The sequence below is a fragment of the Pteropus vampyrus genome, unplaced genomic scaffold (genome assembly GCF_000151845.1).
Source record: "Pteropus vampyrus isolate Shadow unplaced genomic scaffold, Pvam_2.0 Scaffold178, whole genome shotgun sequence".
Taxonomy (NCBI): Eukaryota; Metazoa; Chordata; class Mammalia; order Chiroptera; family Pteropodidae; genus Pteropus; species Pteropus vampyrus.
In genome coordinates, this window is record NW_011888959.1 from 258,118 (window position 1) to 268,764 (window position 10,647).

At 42.3% G+C, this 10,647-nt stretch overlaps 1 protein-coding gene and 1 pseudogene across 3 annotated transcripts in view; both read right to left on the reverse strand.

Moving 5' to 3' along the window:
• The window catches only part of RCOR1 (REST corepressor 1), a 105,721-nt gene that overhangs the window by 49,198 nt on the left and 45,876 nt on the right, over positions 1–10,647 (reverse strand). The gene's annotated exons all lie outside the window — the stretch shown is intronic.
• On the reverse strand, positions 4,275–4,392 carry LOC111746172 (annotated as a pseudogene).

The following is a 10,647-nucleotide window of genomic DNA, read 5'->3' on the forward strand; positions in this document are numbered from 1 at the left end:
GTAAGAGTTTACTGATACCAGACTCAGGATAGTGTAATTAACAAATACAGAATTATAAATAAATATTAAATGTTTAAAGAAATAGAAATTGGAATCACAAAAATGAGTAAGTAACAAAACAGCATCAAAAATTACCAGAAAGGTTTGAAAAAGAACCACCTGGTACTTTAAATACACATGCGCGCGCGCGCGCGCACACATACACACACATAAAATCGTTCAAACAAAAACTTAAATTAAGCAGCAGGTTAGCTTGCAGTTGAAAAGCTGCAACTCTAAAACATTATTCACAACAGAGAGATAAGATAAAAAAATACAAAAGACAGGTTAAGAGATATGGAGGATGGAAAAAGTAAGATAAACATATGTCTAATCAGGGTCTCAGAAAAAGAGTATAGATTTGAGGAGGCAATATTTGATGCAATACAACCTAAAAATTTTGCAGATAAAATGAAATACATGAATCCACAGACAGAGGAAGTATGTCCACTGGGGACATGAATAAAAAGAAAACCATACCTGGGTCCACTACGGTAAGACTGGAGAATGCCTGAGACAAAAAGAGATATCTTACTAACGGCCTGAGACAATTTCTTATAAAGTTGGGCTTAAAACTACCTTATTAGCTAGCAATTCAACTCCTACATATTAACTCAAAAAAATGAAATGTTTACCCACAAAAAAATGTTAATAGCAGCCTTATGTACGATAGCTAAAAACTAGAAATGATCCCAGTGTCCATCAATAGAAGAATGAGACTAGATAAACAAGCAGAGGCATACTCATACAAAGGAATGCCACACAGAAATAAAAAGGAACGAATTGCTGATACAAGCATCAACATGGATTAACCGCAAAAAAAAAAAAAAGAAAGAAAAAAGAAAGAGAGAGAGAGAGAGAGAGAGACAGAGACAGAGACAGAGACAGAGACAGAGACAGACCCCAGACGCTAAAGACTACATACTGCACAATTCTATTAATGTGAAATCCGAGAACAGTAAAACCTGCTGTGTGGATGGGAGAGAAGGGGTGGTCCCTGGAAAGGGGAATGAGAGAACCATTTGGGGTGACGGAAATGCTCCTGGCCTCGTTTGAGGTAGCAGATGCACAGGTATGTACAACTGTCAAACTTCACTTACCACTTAAGATCTGTGCATTTTATTACAAATAAATGACAGATGGAGAGTAAAATTCCCAATAGCAACAGAAGCCAGAGACAGTGGAATAATATCTTAGAATGTATCCCGCAAAACTCTCAGGAACATGGGCAAAATAAAAATGTTTTCACATAAACAAAAACTTTGGGAGATTTTACCTAAAGAATATGCTCAGGGAAAAAAAAATCCTGAAAGGAAGGTTGATATGCAAAAAGAAATGGCAAGTAAACGAGACTTTTGTAATTACTGCCTATAAAAAACAAAAATTATGTCCAATTTAAGGAGTTTGGAAAAAGAACACAATCAAAGTTCTGGACAATAACAACATGTAACTTGGGAGCAGTAGAGCATAGCTAACGTGCTGTGCTCTAAAGCTGAAAGATTAACTTCATGAGATAAATTAGGCATGTACAGCCAAACATCAAGAATAGCTATTAAATAGTAGAGACAAATCTCTAACCCAGTACAAGGCAGAAAAATTAAAGACTCCTTAAAAAACACAACCACAACAATAAACTTAAGAGTGGAGTAAGACAAAGCAGAATGACATGAAAATGATAATTTTATATGTACCTAACAAAAAAAAGTCTCAAAATATAGTAAAACTGGAAAATGGGATGTTAACAAAAACCTCATCGTACTGAAAGATTAATACATCCGCCTGTTGACAGTCCAAATAAAAATTAAAAGACCTAAGCACAATGAACAAATTTTACTTATTGGACATACTTTGAAGGCTGCCTCTAATAACTAAGAGTATGAACATTCTGTTCAAGCAAGCTTACAAAATATTTACAAAAACTGACCAGGTACAAGGTTATGAAGCAATTCTAAACACATTTCAAAGAAGAGGTAGCATATAGATTATAATTTCTAACCACAATGAAATTAAAAGCCATAATTAAAAGGTAACCAAAAATTTCTATACCTTCAGAAATGATAAAATACTCTTAAATCATCTTGAGTCAAGAAAGAAATCCCAACCAAAAAAACCAATTTATTTTAATTAAACAATGGAAGACTATGAACTTATGAGAAACAATGGAAGAGGTTAGCTTACCAAAAAAAGTATAGCTATAAATGCTTATGATAAATTAGAGAGGCTGAAAATGACTCTGCTAAGCATTCGACTTAAGAACATGGAAAAAACAGCAGGATAAATCCAAGAAAAGAAGGAAGGCAACAAAGAACAGAAATTAATAAATGAATAGAACATAAGGGATTAACAAAGCCATAGCTTGTCTCTCAAAAAACCTAATAAAATAGGTTAATCTTGACAAAGTTTGATAAAGAAAAATAAGAGAAGGTACAAATAATTTTAGGAATCAAAAAAGTGGATATAATTCCAGATCCATTAGAAATTAAAGATTAAATATTATAAGCAACTTTATGCCAAAATTTCAGAATTTAGGCAAAAGGACTGTGTTTGTACGAGGTTATATACATATGTGTTACGCTCCTCTCTCTTGAAGTAGTGGTAGTACTAGGAGCAACTGTTAAAAAGGCGCTGCCCCAAGTCCTCAAATGTATAAATGTATTAACTCATTTAATCTTTACACACACACACACACACACACACACACACACACACACAGAGAAAGAGAGAGAGAGAGAGAAAGAGAGGGAAAGAGAGAGAAGTACTAGCTCATACAGGCACAGAAAGGTGAAATAATATGCATAAAGACACACTGCAATTCCCTAAGCAAGTGAACTCACTGCTCAAGGTAGCGTGCCAATCAATATGGGAGGAAGACTTTACATGGCGTTAAAAACAAAAATGTGTTTTTGAAAGGTTACCGTCGGCCACTTCATGGTCGGCACAGCAACCTGTTTACATCCCCTGCTCTCCTAAGAACCCCTTCCCCACACCTAAAAAGCATTCTTTAACCTGTGGCGTGGAGGGGGAGGGGGAGTGACCACTCAGGGCCACTACGCCTAGCCTGGATGCCTTGAGCCACAACAGTAAGGGGAAGATAAAGAGTTTTTAGCCAAACGGATAACCAGAGAAAGAGGCAGGGAGAAAGATCGGCCAAAACTGAAATGATTTGTCATTCCCGTCCAAATATGCTTTTCTAGCCATCACCATACAGGATCAGTAAGCATATAGGATAAACTTGCCATTTTAAGATATGCTCACAATTACAGGTTTTAGCAGCACATGTCCTGTTTTCCACAATCCTAACTGTTCTTGAAATGTTTTCGTCTTACCAGAAGCTTAACGAAGAAGTATGAAAACAGCAGGAACTGCACAAGGAGCTATGAATCAAAAGCCACCTTCTTGCTCAAGGTCCTGGTAAGAAACCAAAGTTCGGCCACCCCCACCTGACACAGAGGGCTCCAGGGTCACCTCCGCTCGAACCTTACAGGTCTCTGCAAGATCAAACCGTCTTCATTTCAAACTAGCTCTCAGAAGCAGGATGGCTGTTTTGTTTGCTTTAAAAAGTTAAATTCTATCTCCTATGGCTGTCACTGTCATACTCTGATACCTTCATTAAAAAACCACATGGCATTCCAAATACAGAGTAAGACAGATTATTCATCAGGAGTAATCATGAAAGAAAGGAATAAAGCTTTAAGAATTGATCAGTTCATACTCCTAAATGGAGCAACTGGCCACCCATACTTTCACTAAATCCTGAGAAGCTGAGCATCTGTAAACTTAACCTGACGTTATCATTTTGTGATAATAATGTTGTGAAAAAATCATTTTGTGACTCCAAAATTTTGGGAATTCAGAAAGAAATGTAAATTGATCTACGGCACAATCATACGATATTATCACTACAGTTATAGCTAACACATACGCTTGCTCTGTGCCAGGTCATACTACATTTAATCTTCCTGACAGCCCTACGAGGAAGGAACTGTCACTATCCCCATTCTATGCATGAGAAAATTAAGGCACAGAGAGATGAAGTAACTTGCCAAGACCACACCTACGCGCAGCAGGGCTGAGGGTCAAACCTGAGAAGCAGATTCCAGGGCGCACGACGTTAACCATATGCACGCTGCCTACATTTAGAGACACTATCAACTATCACTACACTGTATACAAAGTACATTTTTCTTCCTAACATTACCCGATTACGTATTTTTTTCCTTTTTCCTTTTTTTTAATGCCTACAGCAACTGGTCTTCCTACATAGCCTCCATCCAAGTACTAACCAGGCCCGACCTTGCTTAGCTTCCGAGATCAGACAAGATCGGGCACTTTCAGGGTGGCATGGCAGTACACCCCTTAAGTATTTTAACACATGAAAAGGCATAAAAATTCTCACATGACGTCTGTCCTCTATAAAACAAAGAGGTCAGACACAATTTCGATATTTAAATACTTGTACTTTCCTACCATCAAAGTGTACACTTCTTTGTCTGGCTCTCCTCTAGGCAATTCCTTTTTAAATGCGACAGGTTTATGTTGGAATAAATAAGTGCATAATTTGCAATCACCAGCTTTCTTGAATTAAAATCCACAATAACATAGAAACATTATAAAGCTCTGAAATATTCAAATTTGATGCAAATTCTCCTAAAATTTGATCAGACCCCAGATAAAACCTATCTCTGCCAGCTGATGAAAGCCAACATCAAAGGTGGTAAGTTATTTGGACAGCACGTGACAGTGCGTACCCTGATCATAGCCACCAACCCCTGCAAGTCATCTTGGACTCCTCCTCCTCTACCTCCTACCAGTCCCTCAACCCCAACCCACTGAACCCCATCAGCTTTTCTCAAATAAATCACACCCTCTCCGATCCCTCTGCCACGGCCTTATGTTTAGACCGTCATCTTTCCTCACTTTGTCTTAAGGGTCCCAGGATAACCAACACCCAACACAGACCTACCCTCCAATTCAGTCTCTCCATGGTTTTATAGCTCCTGCTTTTCTCCAGTTCATTTGTTCAATAAAAATATTTAAATCCCTAAAAAAAGAAATTCAGTCTCCCCACAATCAGAAGATTGTGGCCATCTTCTGAACCACAATTCAGATCAGAGCACTTCCGATGCTTAAAACCTTCCACAGCGTGACGTCCACTCCTTAAGCATGGACTGCACAGTGACTTTCTTCAAAAGAGGACGGTATGGAAGGGGTGGGGGTGGAGTGATAACGTCACAGTGAAGAAACCTGACGAAACCTACCTCGGCCAGGTGGTCACGCTGACAGCATGCGCCCTTGATAGGACGTGATGAGAGTGGCACTTCACCCCTGTGGTCCTCTTGCCCAAACCCTCATCCTGATCACTAGAGAAACATCACACAAGTCCCATCTGACGAACATTTTACAAAAATCCTGACTAGTACTCTTCAAAACTGCTGAAGTCGTCAAAAACAAGGAAAGTCTTAAGAAACTGTCACAACCAAGAGGAGCCCAATGAGACATGGCAACTAAATGTAATGTGGTTATCTTGGATGGGAGCCCAGGACAGAAAAAGGACATTAAGTAAAAACTAAGGAAATCTGAATAAATTAAATTATCATGGCTTCAGGTAATAACAATAAAACCATATGGGCTCATTAACGTTAATGAATGCACCATACTAATGCAAGACAACAATAACGGGGGGAACGGTGTGGCGGAGAATGCTCTGTACTTTTAGCAATTTCTGTAAATCTAAAACTATTCTAAAATAAAAAGTTTACTTGGGGAGAAAACCGGTTCCATAGCCGCCCCCCGCTGCTACTGTCTCAGGGGAAGAAAACCCATGGCACTCCACGGCCCTCCCCACCTGGCCACTCGCCTTTCTCACCTCATGCTCCAGCCTCACGATTCCTGCCCCCACTTGCTGAATCCACTGCCTTTTTACCTTCCCATGTTTCCCTCACACCTTCCCTCACACCTTCCTTCTCCGCGGTGTCCCTCCCTGTCTCCTCCCACCAGCTAACTCCTACTAATCTTTCTCGACAGCCCAAGGGTCAGCCTCTCTGGAAAGTCTGCTGGGACTCTCCCAGTCCAGGCTCGCAGTCCACCCTCCTCAATGCTCCCATCACCCCGAGGGCCACCCTCAATCACAGCTTAGCCTCGGGTCATTCATGGTCTGCATAACGACACCTGCTGCTATGGAAAGAACAATGGCTTCTTAATTAAGACTCGATTATTATCAGCAGTGCTGCAGCTCCCCCTTATCCACAGGTGACGTGTCCCAAGATCCCCAGTGGGTGCCTGAAACCATGGACAGTACCCGCCCTACTTATCTATGGTTTTCCTATACATACACACCCATGATAAAGTTTACTTTATAAATTAGGAATAGTAAGAGATTAACAACAATATTAATAAGATAGAACAATTACAACAGTAACTGTCATAAAAGTTCTGTGAATGTACAGTCTCTCTCTGTCTCATTCTCTGATAATTATCTGATCACCAAGGTGGCCACTGAGTGACTTGAGTGGGGAGCACGTACAGTGTGGATATGCTGGACAGAGGGATGAGTCACGTTCCGGGCAGGACAGACCAAGATTTCATCATGCTACTCAGAATGGCATGTAATTTAAAACATAAATTATTTCTAAAATTTTCCATTTAATATTTTTGTACTGTGGTTGACCACGGGTAACTGAAACTGTGGAAAGCGAACCTGTGGATTGGGGGTGGGGGGGGGTCATTGTAATCATTATTAGTAAGAACCAATTATAATACACAAAACAATCCTATGAGATGAGACCTGTTCTACTTTGTCTGGAAGGAGGGTTTAAGTGACTTGCGCTAGAGTATGACAGCCAGGATCCAAGCTCATATCTGAGACTGAACCCACGCCGGGCCGGAACTCCATCTTAGCCACTGTCACTGAGTGACGATGAACTTTTAGCTTCCTCGACCCCTGTTGAAAACAGAAAGGATAATGCCTACCTTGCACCCACCTTTCTTTCTGTGTGGATTAAAAAGGGCACGTATCAGGTACCTGTACTCAATAACAATAAATAGTAGCAACGATTCTCTTCTATCTCCTTGTCAGAAAGAGGTGCTTCCCCAAAGCGGGATTAATATGCACAAAGCAACAAGTTCCCGCACGATGCCCTTTCTTCCGACCCCTGCAGCCGTGGAGATGCCCACAGCTACTCTGGAGCTCAGTCTGGCTCTACACCGTGGCCCTCCCCTCGCTCCTCACCACAGCGCCCCGCCCCTTAGGGGCAGAAACTCTGTCCCTGGGCGCAGAACTGGCTGCATCGCTGTCCAGTGCCCCAAGGCCAGCCGAAGCCCGATCGGTGTCTTTCCTGATTCCCCAAGAAGGAAGTCAGATTCTGATCAAATGCTGCTCAAGTCAACTGTCTACACTAGAAACTGGACTCGTGTGCCCAGTCTCTAACTAAAAACATCGTATTGTTCTCTCATCCTCCCTGACCTTCACATGTCTTGGACTCAGAATCAAGTCTTCTCTAGAGAAAACACACTTTCTTTCCACCTTATCAACTTACAGACTCATCATTTAACACCAATGAAATATCACCACATATAAACCTTCAACCAGAAGAGGACAAAACGTCTGAGGGCCCCATTAATTTCACAGTGGAATGTCTGATGCTCTGTATCCTCATTTTTCTTAACACTATTCCAAGCGCTAATAATCAGGACGGGCAAGACCACACAGGCAGACCTCGGGGCGCTGAGGGCGTGGTTCCAGACCCCCGCAGTGAAGCGCACATTTCGATAAGGCGAATCACACAAGTCTGTTGGTTTCCCAGTACATATAAAAGATATGTTTACACTATACTGTAGTCTGTTAAATGTGTCATAGCAATACATCTAAAACAATGTACGTACCGTCATTTAAAAATACTTTATCACTAAAGAATGCTAACCATCATCTGAGCCTTCAGTATGTCAGTCAGTGGACGGCCTTACCTTCAAAGCGTAAAAAGTGAGGTATCTGCAAAGCACAATTAAGCAAAGAGCAGTGAACCAAGGTCTGCCCCTCACGCCAGCTTAGCGGTGATGCTCCACCGCCATGAGAAACACAGGGCGCCTGGATCATCCTACAAGACGATAGTGCCCACACCATCACCACTACTCCGCAGCCCAGTGGAAACTTCAATTACTGAACCGTTAGCTGAGGATGTATCTTTGAAATTATGCCCATGTTATCAGAGTTTCCTTGGAAAGAGCTGAGTTAGGAAAAAGAGAACACGGAATTCTTTCTAAAAGTTTGGCAGAGCAGGATGTTAGAAAGGGGTACAGGAAAAGGAGCCACCAAAAATGCTGACAGGAGTGTGCTGTAAATTAGTTTAGGCTTTCTGAAGGGCAGTTTGGCAATGTTTACCGAAGCCTCCAGCAATTTATCCTAAAACAATCATAGAAATCTCATCTACAAAGTTGTTCGTCAAGTGCTGCTGAAAATGGCAATAAATTGAGAACAACTCAAATGTCCAACAAGAGACTTAAAAAGCTTGATACGAGTCTACAGTGGAAACTTCACACGCATTAAGAGAAGCTGCAGAAGTACATTCAATGACATGGGGAAACTATGTGGGCATTTGTGCCGTTGGGCTGGCTCTGACCCTATGAATAAGTGATGTCCACAGCATCCTGTCCTCAAAGGCCCTGATCAGCTCCTGTCGAGTCATTACAGAAGCATCCCATATAACAACTCATGTCCCATTAAAGCTGCTTCCATAAACACAAGTGCACTCACTGCACCACCACCCTGGCAGAGCCGTCTCCTGCACCCTGCGCACCTATAGCAAGAGCACATACCGCCGGCGGGGCGCCCTCGCCCCGGTGTCCTTCCCAAGTCCGACACTTAACATTAGGTTATGCTGTTGACTACATTTTCTGAGTTGTCTTCCCTCTGAAGTCTTATGAGGCTAGGGGATGCTGACAGTATAAAGCCACTGACATAGTTTAATGAAAGAAGAAGAAATGAATATTAATTCTTCGGTAAACCACACTATAACCCAGAAGAGCGAAATAAAAAACAGCTCTATGGGACAGATTTTTTAAAACCTACATCATTATTACTGACTTTTCCATAACTAACTGATCCAGATCTGTGAGGATTTTATTAGATCCCTAGCTCCACAATCAATCTCTTTCCAGTGCTTTATCCCTTTGAGAAATTCTGGACACCCACACGCAGCCTGGAGAAAGCCCTGCGGGAGGCATGACAAGCATGAAGCTGCATGCCCTGACACCGATGGCGCCAACCTGATCGGACCCAGGCGCAGTGCGAAAACTGCCCGAGTGGTCAAATACCCACACTTACAACAAGCCACGTTCCGGAGAGCACAGAACCAAGTGAAAAATACGACTTTCCACTGTGATTTAAAATAGGAATTAGAGAATTCCTCTTTTTTGATATACAATGATATGCAAACAACTTAATAACAGACTTTTGGGGGTACTATTTCACTCCTGTAAGCAACGATCTTCCACTGTACATGTAGTCTGAAGCTACAACTATTACCATTCTAATTCGAACTGTAACGCCTAACCAAAATAAACCACACTATAGCCCAGAAGAGCTTAGCAATATCACCATGTAGTCTTACTGGTTGCTTTCTTTTAAAAACAAGTCTGAACCAATTTATAAGAGTGTAATTTATACAAGTTCATATATTAAAGAAACATCTATCCTTAATATTATACTTGAGAATGAAAATTACCATACAACCTCCATTAGCATACTAACCTGGTACTACCACGATTTAACAATGGCAGAAAAACAAATGCTGTCAACTTCTTGATTGTAGTCACAGAAAAGGTATGTCTTTTTTTCCCAATTTGGAACAGACTGAAAATTAATTTTATTATACAAGATATAAAAAGAAACTTAGGAGGGGGAAAAAATGGCGTAGATGGGAGAGGCCCTGTTCATAGCTCTGGCGACCAAATCAAAGTTGTGACAGAAACAAGGAGCAGCAGCAAGAGAAAATCGCCTGGGACCTAGAGGAACAAGCCAGACAACTAGGGAGAAATCCAAGAAAGCGCCCTGCAACAGCAGAAGGTAGGACGGGGCGAGGACGTGGGGCTGCCTGGTCTGAGAGGCTGAGCGACACGGAGGCCGCAGCAGAAGCCTCTTAAAGGGGCCGCGTCCCCGAGCAGACTTTGGCGGTGACGGACCTGCTCGCTCTGAGCACCAGCGCTTATTCGGCTACGTGCAGGGGGCACCAGGGACTTACAGGGAGATATTGTCGGAGTGAGGGCCGAGCGGAGACTCGCTCTGTCCAGAAGCGCCCGCGGTGTCCACCGTTCCCTGTTGAGCCCTCCCTGCTCCCAGTGCACCCGACACTGCGCCGCCATAGCCGTGACGTCATCAAACTGGATTAGAGAGGTCGCTCAGCCCAGAGGAGTCCCTGAAACCCCGCCTCCCTCAACTGTGGCCCCACCCAAGCCACATCCAGGTGTGTCCTCAGCGAGTCAGGTGCTCTTTGCTTAGACTCACACCGGTGGAGGCAGCTGGCCTCGGTTTCAGGTGTGGCCTTTTGAGTCAACTATAAGCACAACATCTGTGGATGGCTTGCTGAATCTTAATAGGTGGCCCTGGAGAGGCAG